Source organism: Equus przewalskii, chromosome 7 (genome assembly GCF_037783145.1).
Source record: "Equus przewalskii isolate Varuska chromosome 7, EquPr2, whole genome shotgun sequence".
Taxonomy (NCBI): Eukaryota; Metazoa; Chordata; class Mammalia; order Perissodactyla; family Equidae; genus Equus; species Equus przewalskii.
This window is the reverse complement of record NC_091837.1, coordinates 14,779,534-14,796,462: the sequence shown is the minus strand read 5'-3', so window position 1 is coordinate 14,796,462 and position 16,929 is coordinate 14,779,534.

Genomic DNA, 16,929 nt, shown 5'->3' with positions numbered 1-16,929 from the left:
AGGGCAGCAGGCTGAAGTCTGGCTGATCTGTGCCTCCTCCTGCTCCAGGTAAGCACCTGGAGGGCCTTGCTCCCAGCTCACACTTTCTGTGGGGCTCCTGGGTCTGCCTCTGTCCCCACCGTGGGCCCGGGCAAGCGGAGGGTGTGGGGAGCAGGGCGGGATTCAGGGCTTCTCCTCAGGAGCAGCCAGGTTTGACCCACCCCACCTGGGAGACACATGAAGGTCTGTCACTCCCTGAGTCACTGACCCCACGAACAGCAGCCGGGGGCGTTCTGATGGCTCCGTGACCCCTTCAGAGAGGTAGCACTGGCTCCTGGCCCAGATAGCGGGGTGAGGGAACAGGCATGTGGTAGAAGTTGTCTTTGGGCCTTTCCTGTAAGTAGTGTGGAGGGGGAGGGCGCTTTGAGGCTCAGCGGGGAACAGAGGGAGCCCAGACTGAGCCTTACTTAGTCCTAGGTGGGGACCCAGCTCTCCTCGCCCAGGGCCTGGCCCCTCCTGGCTTGGTGTTCAGGCCCGCCTTCCTTACCTGCTGAAAAGCATGTGGGCCTTGAAGGGCTTATGGGCAGCCGGCTAGAGCCACACTTCTCCTCCTCGGGCAACGAGCTGGGCCAGCAGAGGCAGTCAGGCTGAAAACAGGCCTGTTTTCCAGTGGCAGTCCCACTGGGTTTCTGCTCCTCGGATCCGTCTGGGCCTCTCAGACAGCTGGCCGGGAAGAACCTCACAGCCACAGAGCCAGATTGCCCTCCGTTTCATAGATGAAGGGCCACAGGCTCTGAGCCAAGGTCCCCTCTGTGCTCCCTAATGCTTCAGGAGCTCTCGGGGTCGGAGGTCTGCCTGGCTTCCCTGGGGCAGAGTCAACTCACAGACCCCTGGCTTTGACAGGGCGCAGGCCTGTTAGTTGAAGCTCCTCCCAGCTTGGAACTAAAGGCTGAAGCCTACGCCTGGGTCCTTTTGAACCTGAACTGCAGGAGAGTAGGTTGCAACATCATGTCCCTTGGTGTGTATTTCCTAAGAACGAGGACATTCACTTACACGCAAGGGGACAATCCCGGGAGTTGGGAAGCCTCATGGTGGGGAGCTGGGGTCTGCCTCATTCACAATTTGCCGGCTGTCTCAACAGCTTTCATAGCGGTTTTTTTCAAGGTCCAGGACCACGCATTGCATTTAGTTGAGAGATCTCCTGTCCCCTTCACTCTAGGACAGTTTCTCAGCCTGAATGTGTTTTTCATGACTGGCATTTTTTAAGTGTCCAGGCTGGTTATTTTGTGCACTGTCCCTCAGTCTAGATGAGTCTGGTAGTTTCTGCATGATTACATTCACAGTATGTATTTTTGGCACTAATAGTGTAGTGAAATCCCCATTTTATTGCTAATTTTGATTATTAGTATTTTATGTTTTTCTTAGTTAATCTGAAGTTTATCAATTATTTTAGTCTTTCTAAAGAACCAATTTTTGGCTTTATTGACATTCAGCATTGTGTTTTTAAAATTAATTGTATTTGATAGTTTTATTGTTTCCTACCACTTTTTTTGGATTTAATTTGCTGTTCCTTTTCCAGCTTGCTGGGATGAATGTTCATTGATTTTTCAGTCTTTTTTCTAATAAATGAATTTAAAGTCATACATTTCTCTCTAAGCATGGCTTTAGCTTCATTTCCTAAATTTCAATGTATTGGATTTTCGTTTATCACTCAGTTTTCTGAGCTCCATTGTGCTTTCTCCTTTGACCTATCAGTTATTTAGAAGAGTATTATTTTATTAACATGGCGTTTCCTCAGTATTTTTTGTTGTTGATTTTTAAAAAGTTGTGGAAAATACACATAACATAAAATTTATCATTTTAACCACTTTTCTAAGAAAAAGTACAATGGAGACTTTTAGCACATGCACAGTGTGGTGCACCCATCACCTCTATCTAGTTCCAGAATGTTTTCGTCATTCCAAAAGGAAACTCCATATCCATTATTATCGATTTTTACCGTAATTGCATTGTGGTCCCAGAACATTTTCTGCATTATTTAAATTCTTTGAAATTTGTTGAGATTTTCTTCATGTCCCCAAATCACTTTTTGTAAAAACCAAGCATTGTTTTAGAGATTCTTTTTGCCACATTGATACACATAACTCTAGTTCCTTTATTTTGATTGCTGTGTGGTGTCCCATCGTATTAATATACTCTATTTAGGTAGTTTCCAGTTTTTCACTATTATAAACCATGGCACAGTGAACATTCTGGAATGTGTCTCCTTGCTCACGTGTGAGAACTTCTGAGCAATTAAGTAGAAGGGGACCTGCTGGGCCTTCGGCTCTTTGATTCTTCAGCGTTACCAGATATTGCCAGAGTGCCCCCCGACAGCAGTTAGATCCGTCCCCAGCCCTCTCACGGGATAGGAGAGTGTCCATCCCTTGGCGCCATCGACGTCACAGCTTTCCTTCAGCCTGATTGTGACTCTAACTTGCGTTTCCCTGGTTACAGAGAAGCTGCACATCTTGTCTCATGTTTGTTGGCCTTTCTGGCTTCTGCTGTGAATGGCCATTCATACCCTTTGTCTGTTTCTTCCATGGTTGTTTATCTTTCCCTTACTGATTTGTAATTGTCCCATGTGGATATTCTGGATGCTCATCATTTGTCAGCTAATTGCAAAAATGGTTTTACTTTTTAATGTTCACTCTGAAAAAAATGGTTTCAGGGGGCCAGCCTGGTGGCACAGCGAAGTTCACATGTTCTGCTTTGGCGGCCCGGGTTCACCGGTTCAGATCCTTGGTGTGGACTTAACGCACCGCTCATCAAGCCATGCTGTGGCAGGCGTCCCACATATAAAGTAGAGGAAGATGGGCACGGATGTTAGCTCAGGGCCAGTCTTCCTCAGCAAAAAGAGGAGGATTGGCAGCAGATGTTAGCTCAGGGATAATCTTTCTAAAAAAGAAAATTAAAAATTAAATTTAAAAAACAAAACAAAACGCTTTCAGAAGTTTTATCTGTACTCTGCAAATGTTTTAAATATATGTTTCATGGTAAAAAGTAAAGTCCCCTTCTTGGGGGGAGCGGGGTTCAGGTGTATCCTTCCAGACCTTTTCCTGTGCATCTATGAGCATCTTCTTTATGTGCTTTTCCCCCTACAAATGGGATGAATCCTCTCTGTATTATTTGGCTTCCTTTTTCCACTTTACATTTTCCCAGATAGTACATTCGAACAACTCATTCTTTGTAGCCGATGTTGAACATTGAGTTGTATGGTTATAGCTCCAGTCCTGCCAGATTGCTCTCCAATGTCCCCTCCCGCCAGCACACGGAGACACCTGTTTCCCCACATCTTCTCTGACACTAGATGTTGTCAGACATTTAATTTTTGCCAATCTGACAGGTAAAAAATATGACTTGATCTTGTACTTCTCAAGGGAGTTTGAGCATATTTTTAAATGTTTACTGGTCCTTTTCCTGTCGTCTATGAATTTCTTTTTCATATCCTTGATCCATTTTGTTTCTCCTAAGTGTCTTGTCTTTCTCTTGTTAGCAGAAGATCCTTATGGTTTAGATAGTGATAATCGCTGTTGCTTTAGACATTGCAGGCCTCTTCTGGTCTGTGATCTCTGTTAATTTCACTCCAGGGTAACCCCTCACACACGGAGCACTTTCTCCCCATTCCTTCCTCCCCCAACTCCTGGCAACCGCCCACCTCTGGATTTGTGTATTCTGGATATTTCATACAAATGGGATCACATATGTGACCTTTCGTGTGGTTTCTTGCACTTAGCATAATGTTTTGGAGGCTCATGCACGTTGTATCCTGTATCACTACCTCATTCCTTTTGTGATGCACGGTGCTCTCTCGTTTGTCCATTCTGGGTGGTTTTTTCTTTCTTGGCTCTTATGAATGACGCTGCTGTGAACATTCGTGTGTAAGTTTTCGGGTGGGCTGACTTCTTCACTTCTACATGCCTAGGACTATTGGCTCATATGGTGACTCTATATTTATCTTTTTTTAGGAACCCTTGCTTTTTCTGGTTCATATTTTTCTGATATGTAACATCTCATTCTTTTGTTTTAGTCTTTATCTTTTTGTGATAAGTGTGTCTCTTCGGGAAAACGTGGGTTGGATCTCCTCTTCCCCAAATCGAAGTCTCAGCTTTGATTGGAGTGTTTAACGCCCCCCACCCCCCATTTATATCTATTGTAATTCTTTTCTTTTCTTTTTCTTGTGATGAGAACTTTTTTTTTTTTAAAGATTGGCACCTGAGCTAACTGTTGCCAATCTTCTTTTTTCTTTCTGCTTTATCTCCCCAAATCCTGCCCGTACATAGTTGCATATCTTAGTTGCAGGTCCTTCTAGTTGTGGCATGTGGGACGCCGCCTCAACGTGGCCTGACGAGCAGTGCCATGTCCGCGCCCAGGATCCGAACCAGCGAAACCCTGGGCTGCTGCAGCAGAGCGCGCAAACTTAACTACTAGGCCATGGGGCCGACCCCTGTAATGATTTTCTATTTGGACTTATTTCTGCCATCTTGTTTTATATTTTCCACTGTCCATTTTATTTTGCTTTTCTTTTTTTCCCTTTCTGCCTTTGATTGCGTACAGTGAGTTTTCTTTTCTTGTTTTTTTGAATTCATGCATTCTAATTTTATTCTTCTGGTGGTTATCTCTAACTTAGACCAGTACTTGTGTTTGATTTTTCCTATCAATTTATTTAACTTATGTCCACATCTTTTCCCAAGATGGGAAAAGAACCTTAGCATTCTCTCCTCTTTTTCTGGTCTCTCCTCCCCTCCTACTCTCCATCTCCCCATCTCCAGCCATGTTCATATCCAGAGTTTGGTTCAGGGTTATGGATGTGTCCTCCCCCTCCCGTCTTCACTTCCTCTTTCTCAGTCACAGCCAAGTACCAAGGTATCTTCTCATTCTTATTTCCCATGTAGCTCCTGGTTTATTTATATTCTTACTGAAGTGCTTTATCCAAGCTTGCTTCATTGAGGTCCTTTGCATGGTAAATGTTCTGAGAGCTCGGAATATCTTTGTCTTCTTGCTTCTCGTGTCACTGTCCAGAAGTCCTGTGTTCATCCTGCTGTTTTCTTTTCCATCGTAGATGATCTCCCCTTCATCTCTAGAAAGCTTCAGATTGTTTTTCTCTCTATCTTTGACATTTTTGAATTTTTCCATACTGTGCCAGAGGTGGGATTTTCATCATTTAGCCTGTTTAGCTCCCAGTGGGCCTTTGTCTTTATCTTTCTTTAATTTTGCAGCGCTCTTGGATGTTATTTCTTGACATTTTTTTCTCCTTTTCGTTTGTGTATTTTTTCCTTCTGGACACTATTGTATGCATGTTGGCATTCAACTTCCGCCTTCCATGTGTCTTACTTTTTTCTTCTATATTTCCTGTCTCTTTGTTTCCCAGTGCCTTCTGGGAGACTTTCTCAGTCTGAATCTTCTGTTTTACTATTTTTTCCTTCAGTTGTCCTATTATACTATCTATTCCACCTATTGTGTTCTTTATTTCAGCTATCGTATTTTTCCAAATTAGGTATTTTCACTGAGTTCTTCACTCTGCCTGTCCCAGCTTCACGTGGCCGCTATCCTTTCTTAGCTCTTTGTGGACATTTATGATGCGTATTTTGAGATCTTGATTTGTCTCGTTAATTCCGGGTCATCTTGTGTAGGTCATTCAGCTTGTTGTCTTTCTGTTTGTGATCACGCTCACACGTCTGGTGATTTTTGCCTGTGACGCCATCTTTCCCAGGGGGCATCAGCGATTGTGACAGACACAGTGTATTGCTCCTGCTGGCTTTAAAGAGGGAGAGAGGTTTGCCTCAAGGGGGAGAAACAAGCTTGGAGGTGACATAACCAGACTTGAGGAGCCTCAGCCACAGTAGGAGGCTGGCCTCAGAGCACGACCTCGGTTTCTGCCTTCTCACCCGGGGACCCTCTGTGTGCTTCTGTTTAGCAGAAAGGTTCCCACTGCACACACATCCCCAAGAGTTGCCCAGCACCAGACAAAGGAGAGATTGCCTGGGACCCTGTCTCCACAATTGTGGTAAAATATGCAGAACATAAAATCTACCCTTTTAACCATTTTTAAGTGTACAGTTCAGTGGCAATAGGTACATGTGCAAGAACTTTCTCTTCTTCCCAAACTGAAACTCTGTCCCTCTTAAACACTGGCTCCCCATTCCTTGCTCTCCCCAGCCCCTGGCAACACCATTCTACTTTCTGTCTCTGAATTTGACTACTCTGGGAACCTCATATAAATGGATTCAACACTATTTGTCCTTTTGTGACTGGCTTATTTCACTTAGCAATAATGTCCTCATGGTTCATTCATGTTGTAGCAGGTTTCAGAATTGCTATCCTTTTTAGGGCTGAATAATATTCCATTGTATGGATAGACCACATTTTTTTTTTTTTTTGAGCTAACTACTGCCAGTCCTCCTCTTTTTGCTGAGGAAGACTGGCCCTGAGCTAACATCCGTGCCCATCTTCCTCTGCTTTATATGTGGGACGCCTACCACAGCATGGTTTGCCAAGCGGTGCCATGTCTACACCCAGGATCTGAACTGGCAAACCCCGGGCCACCGAGAAGCAGAACGTGTAAACTTAACTGCTGCACCACTGGGCCGGCCCCAAGATAGACCACATTTTGTTTATTCATTCATCCATCAGTGGATTTTTGGATTGTCTCTACCTTTTGGCTATTGGGAATAATGCTGCCATGAACATGGGTGTGCATATATATCTGTTTGAACCCCTGCTTTCAGTTCTTTGGGTGTACACGCAGAAGTGGAATTGCTGGATCATATAGTAGTTCTATTTTTAATTTTTTGAGGAATCACCATACTGTTTTCCATAGTAACTGCACCATTTTACATTCCTACCAACAATGCATAAGGGTTCCAATTTCTCTACATCCTTGCCAACACTTGTTATTTTCTGTTGTTGTTGTTTTGTTTTATGAGAGCCGTCCTAATGGGCGTGAAGTGGTGTCTCATTGTGGTTTTGATGTGCACTTCCTTAATGGCTAAGGATGTTGATCATCTTCTCATGTACTTATTGGTCATTTGTATGTCTTCTTTGGAGAAATGTCTATTCAGGTCCTTTACTTTTTTTCCCAGTTGGGTTGTTTAGTTTTTTATTCTTAAGTTGAAGGAGTTCTTTATATATTCTGGATATTAATTTCTTACGGAATATGTGATTTGCAAATATTCACTCCCTTTCTGTGGGTTCCATTTTTACTCTGTTAATAGTGTCCTTTGGTGTACAAAAGTTTTTGTTTTTGATGGAGTCCAATTCATTTACATTTTTCTTTTGTTGTCTGTGGTTTTGGTGTCATATCCATGAAGTTGGTGCTAAATCCAATGTCTTGAAGCTTTCCCCCATTTTCTTCTAAGAGTTTTATAGTTTTGACTCTTAAGCTGAGGACTTGAGTCCATTTTGAGTTTATTTTTGTATCTAGTGCAAGGTAAGGGTCCAACTTCATTCGTTTGCATGTGGATATTTAGTTTTCCCAGCACCATTGTTGAAAAGTCTGTCTTTTCCCCCCTTGCATGGCCTTGGCACCTTGTTCTACACCTGTTCTTGTCTACTCATCACACAGATGTGCCTTAGCTGTGCTGGCTCGGTGCCTGGCTGCCCCTGCCGTTGCTCTGCCCTTCAGTGGTGAAGAGGCTGGAGCAGTGTGGCGGAGAGAGAAGAGCAAAGCCCAAGGTTACCCCGCTCCGTGGTTCTGCTGCGAGCAAAGAGTTTGCGCAGCAGGCCTGGTGTCCTCAGTCTCTGCTGACCCGTAGTAGGACCTGGACCCGTGGCGCTGACGCTTGGACAAGCTCTGAGAACTTGACTCTAGGAATGTTCTCGTAGTTATTGACTAATGGTGTTACTCTGTAGGCCTGGGGCACTGGGAATGATGTAGCAGATGAGCAGATGTCAGAATGTTTAATGTGAACGTTAGGATTTATGACGTGCGTCTGCTTTTTGTTTTGGAGTCCTGTTTTAGTTACCATGGCTGGTCACACAGCAGGAATGTGCCTATGTGACCGTTAATCTCATAAGAGCTCTGGGTCCCAAGACCTGAGTGGCTTTTCCTGGGCAGAGACATCTCACATCTCTGTGGTTAGAAGGCCCTTGGAAAACTCCGTTCTCCAAGCTGTGGTGAGCAGCGTGGATGACTCTCCTCTCAGTCACAGCCATCTTCCTGTTCCCTCCGCCTAATTGGATCCAGCTTTCCCTCGAGGCGGCCTCGTAGGGAGCTGGCGTGTCGGAGGGGCCTGCTGTGCTTGGTCTCAGTGTCGGCATCAGCTGCCCTCTGCTCTGGCTGTTTGGATCTGCTCTCTGCGGAGACCTCATGCCCTCGGAGCCCACAGAGTGCCTGCGGACAAGGGAAGCAGTAGGGACCCCTAGAACCTTCCCTCCCCCGCCACGCTCCCCACTGTGCCCCATCCCCTTGCTGCTACGTGGATGCTGTTGTGATTATAGTTTGTATATTAAAGGGTTTTTATATTCAATGTGTTTGGCTGGTCTAAAAATAAAAAACACTTCATCTAAAAGAAAAATCCGTGCAACCCTTGCAGAGGGTCTGCTCTTGACCTCTCTGGCCTTTGCCTATGCTTCTCGTCTTCCTGCTGGTCCCGTGTTGTATTCTCTGCTTAATAAACCTTAGCTGTGATGTAACTTGCTGTCAGATTGACTGAGTCTTTCTAGTGAATCACCAAAAATAGAGATGTGTTATCTAGGGAAGATCTGTGGCTGAGCCTCTTCTCTGCTGGCGTGAATCCTTGTGACATACATGGGCGACCCACAAAGTTCTTGAGAATTTTCTACCACTGCCAGTTTGGACTGAAAAGGACAAAGAGAGTACAAAATGAGAGAAGCCTGTCCGACCCCTTTCAAAATTCTACAGGCATGAAACAGACCGATAAAACCCCTCGGCTGCAAACGTGTGACATCTCGTGAACAAGGAAGGATGGCCCAGAGAGCAGAGCCGTTGGCACAGAGGGTGGCACTTCGGGCCACAGGGGCTTAGTCCCAGGCCTCGAAACCTGACGGGGTTCGTCCAAATGGATTGCAGAGTTGCTTGGGACCCTGACTCCTTTTTCCTTCCACTTTCTTCTCTTTTGAGTGTCTATCCTTCTCCCCTGGAGCTTCCAGAAAGGAACACAGCCCTACTGACACCATGATCTTAGCCCAGTGAGACTAGTGTTGCACTTCTGATGCAGAACTGTAAGATAATACATTTTGTATTGTCTTAAGCCACTAAGTTTGTGGTAATTTGTTGCAGCAGAAACAGAAAAATGATAGAGGCATCCTGTTCTCTTAACTACCTCACAACTCCAAGCTCTCGGGACCGCCTCTCCCACTGGCTGCGCTTACAGGAATGCTGCTCTCCTGGCTTCTTGTAATTAGGTGCCTCCGCTGGACTGCGTGACACATGACAAGTCCAGCTCTGTAACCCCCGCTCCTACTGTCAGCCCTGGCCTGCAGAGGAGAGCCACCACTGAACTTCTTAGCAACACTCGTCCCTCCCTCCAGTAGGTTCCTGATGGCCTTGGAGCATGGGGTGTCCTCTGGGTCCCGCCAAAGAACATAATCCTCTGGGGGTCTTCTGGCCCCATGTAAAATATCCATTCCAGCATGCCCACTTCACTTAGCCTCTTACTCTTCTACTCAGTCATTTCTAGTCTTTCCAGGATTCTAAGAACTACCCAAGCAGTAAGTTTGCCCCATCTCCTGGGTCCTTCTTACACGTTAAATCCCATGTCCCAAGAAGGTGTCCCCAAGACAATGAATTATTGCATATCCAACCTTATATTCCAGTCTCCTTGATCAAGCACCAGCAAAGTCCACCCCAGGACCACTCCTCTGGCTTCTTCTCGTACATGCCAGCTGATTCTTTACTTGTTGCTGTAGGCATAATTCTAAAATGGTCCCCAAGATTTCTGCCCCCAATGTACATACTCTATATAGCCCTGAGGTCGGGCGGGACATGTGAATACGATAGGATAGCCCTCCACAGTTAGATTATATTACATGTCAAAGGCGAAAGGATTCTGCAGATGCAATTATGGTCCCAAATCAATTTATTTTGCGTTAATCAAAAGGGAGTTTATCCTAGGTGGGCCTTACCTAATCAGGCGAGCCCTTTAAAAGAAGCTCAAGTTTACAGATGCTTTCTTGCTGGCTTTAAAGAAGTGAGCCGCCATGTGTGAGAGGAGGGCCTGTGAAAGGGCAAAACATCAAGGAAAAGAGGGGCCCCAGCTGTCAGCCAGAAGGGACCTCAGTTGGATAACCGCAAGGAACTGAATTCTGCCAACAACCACATGATCTTGGAAGAGAACCCTGAGTCTCAGATGAGACTGCAGCCCTGGCCTATATCTTGACTGCAGCTTTGTGAGGCCCTGAGCAGAGGGGCCAGTTAAGACTCCTGAACCATGGAAGCTGAGATAATAAATGGGGACTTTTTAAACCCGCTAAGTCTGTGGGAATTTGTTACACAGCAATAGAAAACTACTACAAGTGTATAGTCTTTCTCCTTCCAGCCTGTCCAGCCTGACCCCAGTTGGGTTATGCTGGGATTTAACTGTAGTTAGTGGCCTGGCAGCCGGGAGGGGAGGCGAGGGCAGCTCCTGAGGGGCGCCTGTTGCCTGGTTGGGGAAAGGCTCCTGTAGTGTGTTCCAACACAGCAGCAGAGCCCGCTCTCCTGTGGAGGGCAAGCCGCCGCTGCGCCAGGGAGTCTGGGGGTGGAGGCTGTGGAACCCGCATGCTTGGGGCATCCGTCCTGCCCTGGGTTTCCTCCCCTTCCCTTCACCTTTGCGTGACAGACCTGCCTTGGCTGAGCATTTGGTCTCTGGAGCTCTGGCTCCCTCAGTTACGTCTTTAGCTTGTTTTAGCTTGCCATTCAACTGTATGCAGGTGATAAGAGCCTCTTTGGAAATGATGATTATGAAATGAGATAGAGGTGTTAGCTGATGGGTGATAATCATATTGCAATGTATAAATGGATCAAACAACACATTGTACACCTTAAACTAACCCAATGTTATATACCAGTTATATCTCAGTTAAAAAAAAAGAGCCTGTTTCTACACCAGTCTGTACCAGGGCCCTCTGGTGCTCATACTTAGCCATTACCTGCTCGTTAACAGTGCTCAGTTTCTCGCTATCTTTCTGCAGGGCGTCAGTGTAATTATACAATTAATAATATTATTAGTGGCCAACTCTGCTGTTTTGTAGACACTGTCCCCCACACTTCCCCTCCTGTATCTTCAAATGCCTGTCTCATCATGCCCACCACAGCATTCCCCTCCCTCGCAGCCTTCCCCAGGTCACCACTGGGGAGATCTTTAGCAGGTGACCCACCACTTGTGCTAGGATCTGTCCGTGTCACCTGCCAGACAGGATGGCTCTTCTTCCGCGGCTGCCGGTGGGTGAGACGGTTCCAAATCCTCGTCTCACCACCTTGTTTTCTTAGACCATTCCTGGTTCTATTTGTGTGCCCCCAGGTCCTCTGAGAAGCCAAGATGGGGTTAAACATGGGAGACCGTATTAAGAGAAACGCCCGGGTGATGGAAAATAGGGAGGGAGCTGCAGAGGGCTGGGCGAGCCATGGGACCCCAAGTGAAGGAGCGAAGTTGGAATGGAAGCATCCTAGACTTCTGTGCAGTCTAAGGAAGGTTCAGCAAAGCCTCAGGGAGTCTTCCAGCCAAACTTGGCCATCAGAGGAGTCCCCTGCCTCCCAGGAATGGGCCAGCCTTAGTGTCCCTGTTGCACTCGGTCATTGATGGGAGTAACTTGTGGGAGATGTGGCCTTGGTGCAAACTCCACCATGGATTTTAAAGGAGAGCAGCTGAGGCCCTTGGTCACTTGTGTTTCCTGTACTTGGAAGTCTGAGAGGTGCATTTTCATGGCTCCACATCTCCGTCTTCATGTCAGTCTGGACCCATTACCCACAGTGTCATTCTGGAACTTTCCTTTATATCTTTCCTGTGTTAGATTTCTTGTTTCTTGGATCCTGGGTCTCTTTATTTTTTTGAGGAAGATTAGCCCTGAGCTAACTACTGCCAATCCTCCTCTTTTTGCTGAGGAAGACTGGCCCTGAGCTAACATCGTGCCCATCTTCCTCTACTTTATATGTGGGACACCTACCACAGCATGGCGTGCCAAGTGGTGCCATGTCCGCACCCGGGATCCGAACCAGTGAACCCCGGGCCGTTGAAGCGGAACGTGTGAACTTAACCGTTGCGGCGCTGGGCCGGCCCTCTCTTTTGTTTTATTACCCAGTTTTAGTAGAGTTTTTCCTCCAGTAGCTTCCTTAGAAAAGATGGCAGTGTGTAGAATTCTAGTTTGGAATTATATTTCTTCAGAATCTTGAAGGCACTGATTGTCCTTTAGCTTCCAGTGTCACCATGCAGAAGTCCAGAGCCAATCGGATTCTTGAATTCTGTAGGTGATCCATATTTTCTCTCTGAAAGTTGATAGCATCCTCTCCTGTTCTCTACTGCTCTGAGATTTCGAGGCCATATGCCTGGTGTGGGTCATTTTTCACCCGTTTAGCTGGGCATTTGGTACTCTCTTATAATCTGGAGATTCATCTTCTTCACTTTCTGGAAATATTACATTATTTCTTTCATCATTTTATTCTTTTGTTTTCTTTCTAAAATTTCCATGAGTCTGATGTTGGAGCTTCTTGACTGAACCTCTAATTCTCTTCTCTCCTCTTTTCCTGCTTCGTCTCTCTGTCCTACTTTCGGGGAGTTGTCAGTTTCACCTTTCTGTTCTCATTTGTCTATTTGACAAATGCGTATTGAGCACCTGTTCTGGGTGCTGGAGATACAGCAGTGAGCAAGGAAAATTCCTTGCTAGTTGTGGTTTCTAGTTTTCACATTTATTTCTCATCACATTGTACAGTAGGCAGAGAAGGTGGTCAGTTGTTTCTGCTTTTCAGAATGTGAGGTTTTGTGAGGATCACAATCGGCATCACTATTCCATGAGAAATAAAAAGGTTATATTTTGCTGTAATGGTACATGGAGATTAATAAGATTGATCTGATGACTACTGATAACTTGACTCAGAGTCATTCATATTACTGGTGTTTATTACAGCATCAACTACATTTGAGATACTGTGTACACTGTTGAGGGAAATAGTGGGTGAGAAAAAACAGAATTCTTTTCGCACCATCCTTATAGGCTAGTGTTGGGGGGGGGGACAGATATTAATCAAATAATACCCTAAATGGGATAAGTATATGCAGGAAAAGAATAGAATTCTCTGAGAGCATAGAATAGAGGAGTCTGAGCTAGAATGGCGGGTCACAGAAGGCTTCCCTAACAAGGTGCCAGTTGAGCTGAGATCTGAGGATGAGTTGGCATTACTGAGACCCGGAGCCTGGAGGTGAACATCCAGGTCTAGGAAATGGCTTGTGCAGATGCCCTGTGGTGGAGAGGAGCATGGGCTTTGAGGACTGGAAGGACGTCTAGAGGACAGAGCAAGGGAGCATGGCGGGAGGGGATCTGGAGAGGCAGGGAGGACCATGCGGGCATGGCCCTGTGGGTCACATTATGGATTTCTGCCTTTTCTTGAGACCAACAGAAAGCCCTTGGCCCGCTTGACTCAGAGGGGTGGTATGAGAGTATTTCCATTCTGAAAAGATCTGGCTGTGGTGTGCGAAGCAGGCAATGAGAGCTGGAAGGCACGGCGGGTTAGAGTGAGTTAGGGGCTCCTGTAAGAATTGAGGGGCGAGATGGTGGTATCCTGGATCAGGGTGGGGACAGGGGAGATGGAGAGAAATGCATGGATTCCCAGGGGTATTTAGGAGGTTAAATGTACAGGAGTCAGTGAGGGATCGACTGGTCGTGGCAGTAGAGGGACTTGTCCAGCTGGACGGATGGTGGTTCCTTCACACAGAAGAGGGACCCCATTGTTAGAGGTGGTGTCGGGAGAGCACGGGATCTGTCTTAGGCATCATGAGCCTCCTCCTTCTATACACATTCTTTTTTGTTTTCTTGTATTCTCAAAGACAGAAAGAGATTGTGTAATTCTCCAACTGTATTTTTATTTCTATCAATTTCTTATGTTGCATTTTTGCTTATGTAGTTTGATGTGTTTGGCAGTGAAAGTTCATAACAAAGTCAGATTTTTAAATTATTTTTAATTATTGAAGCAATAACTGAAAACATTGTCATTTAGCATTCAAAGTCATGGACAGTCCCTACTTATGACCCCCAATCACATTCCCCTCTCCAAAAGTAACCCGGCTTCACAGCTTGGGTTGAATAATGAAATATTCAGTGTGATTATGGTCCTCCTCTTCATGAAACTTTTCTTGTGCTTAGTGTTTTTTACCAAAAGTCCTCCTCGCTGGATGTGAGTATCAATCATATCCTTGCTTTCTTTTCATACGTGTTTGCTTGCTACATCTTGGCTTGAACTTTTACTTTAGAACTTTCCAAGTCATTTATCAGTGGTTGGATTCATCCTTTTGACCAAATTTGAATTGTTTCTTTTAATAAGTGACTTTATCCCACTTACCTTAGTACCAGATTCTTGATCTCAACTTTCACCTGTTTCATATTACCCCTTTTTTTTCCACTTCCTTTTTGTTTTCTTTGCTCTTCATCTTTTGCTGTAACATCTTCCCCTGGGTAATTAGGAAAATTAAGACATTTTTAGTTCTTCTGATGGCTATCTTTAACTTTAAAAATAATATACTTATGTCTGTATTTCCAGATTCTCATCTTTGGAAATGGAACAGGATATTGACTTCTCCCAGAAGAACAAATAACCATGCATTTCTGGTTGCTTCTCTGCCTTTCCCCTCACACTTTTGTTGGTGCAGCTCTGTGTTTTGGTTGATTATTACTGTGTCATGTATCATCTGCTTCAGGAACGACAAGTGACATCTTTTGATGACCTTAATTCCTTCTGTGGGAAAGAGGAGGAGGTGGATGTATCTTGCTCCTCTGCACTGGGAGTGGGACTGGCCTGAGGCACCTTCGCCCCGGAGGAAGGTGTCTGGGACGGGGATGGCGTGGGCAGCCTGGTCCAGCCCCCGGGAAGCACAGGACAAGAGCCTGGCCTGTGCCTGGAGTCTGTGGTCAACGGCCGGCTTCTCTTGGGGAGACGGACCCCACCTGGTGTATACTTGGTGACCCCATGGCTCTTTCCTACCTCCAGGTCTTGCACTGGCTGTTCCCGCTGCCTGGCAAAAACTTCTTTTTATGAAGTTTTTTTTTTCTTAGTTAATACAGGCACTCATTTAAAAACTCAAACAGTACAAAAGTGTCTAGGGTGCAGTCAGTCTCCTTCCTATCCCGCTGCCCTGCAGAGCAGTGACTGTTACCCCATCCTGGTAATTTCCCAGGGCCGTTTGTGCGTGGACGATGCTGTCTGTCCGTATTGCTTTCTTATGAACAGGTGCACACGACGTGCTGCTCTGCACCATGCTTTTTCCGGTTGACGATGTCCCTTGATGACCCCCTGATGTTAGTACTTGTAGATCTGCCTTGTGCTTTTCCATAGCTGCATGGTATTCGCTTTTATGGATGTGCCCTGATTTCCGTCTACTGATTCGAGCACATTTTGGTCAGTTCTTTACTACAGTGATCACGTCCTTGTCACGTAGTAAACATTAGATGAATTAGCTTTTATCATCATCTTTCTCTTCTAATTCTCAGAACAAACCTTGGTGGCAGACACTGTTATTTCCATCTGGAATTTCCAGTCGATGCCATTCAGACCTTCTCACTCTGTCTTCTATATTTCTTAACCTCTTTTTCATATTTCTGTCTCTGTCTCTCTGTTACATTCTGGATAATTTCCTTAGCTATCTTCAGGTTTTGTAATTCAGTCTCCATTTATTCAGCCCATTGATTAAATTCTTCTTTTGTTGTTGTTTTAGAATTTGTAAGTTTATTTTCATATCTGAAGGATTTTAAGGATTATTACAAGCACAAGCTTGTCATTAGGTAAAACTTCCAACAGTATCTGTTATACAATTGATTAAAGCAATGCTTTGGGGAATTTTAGCAAAATTCGTCGCTGCACACCCCAAAACATGGATTTCTGAATAACCTTTTGTCTCAGACTCCTATTTTCTGCTGATTTCTTTCAATATTAACTATGATGTTTGTTTTATTTTTCGTAGGTGCTCTTTACCCAATTGAGGAAGTTCTTTTCTATTGCTAGTTTGCTGGAAGTTTTGTGATGAATGAAACTTTGTTAAATGCTTTTTCTGCATCGATTTGTTTCTTTTTCAGTCTGTTTATATGAATTACATTGATTGATCTTTGAATGTTAAGCTAAACTTGCATTCATGGTATAAACCCCCCTTGGTCATGACATGTTATCCTTTTTATTTGTTGTTGGATTCAGTTTGCTGAAATTTTGGTAAGAAGCTTTTTTTTTTTTTTAAGATTTTATTTTTCCTTTTTCTCCCCAAAGCCCCCCAGTACATAGTTGTGTATTTTTAGTTGTGGGTCTTTCCAGTTGTGGCATGTGGGATGCCGCCTCAGCATGGCTTGATGAGCAGTGCTGTGTCCACACCGAGGATTCGAACCGGCAAAACCCTGGGCCTCCAAAGCAGAGTGCACGGACTTAACCACTCGGCCACGGGGCCGGCCCCTGGTAAGGACTTTTGTTGTTGGGTTCACAGGGCCTATGGGTCTGTAGTTTTCTTATCTTGTAATGTCTTTCTGGTTTTGCTATCAGGCTATTGCTGCCGCTGTAGAGAACTATTTCCTTCTCTTAAATTTTCTGGAAGAATTGGTGTAGAATTAGTAATATTTCTTTCTTAAATATTTGGTAGAATTCACCACTGGAGACATCTGGACCTGGGGCTTTCTTAGTGGGAAGGTCTTAAATTCAATTTAATAGGTGGAGGGCTATTCAGGTTGCTATGCCAAATTGATTGGCATAAAGTGGTTAGTAATATTCTACTAATATCCTTTCTC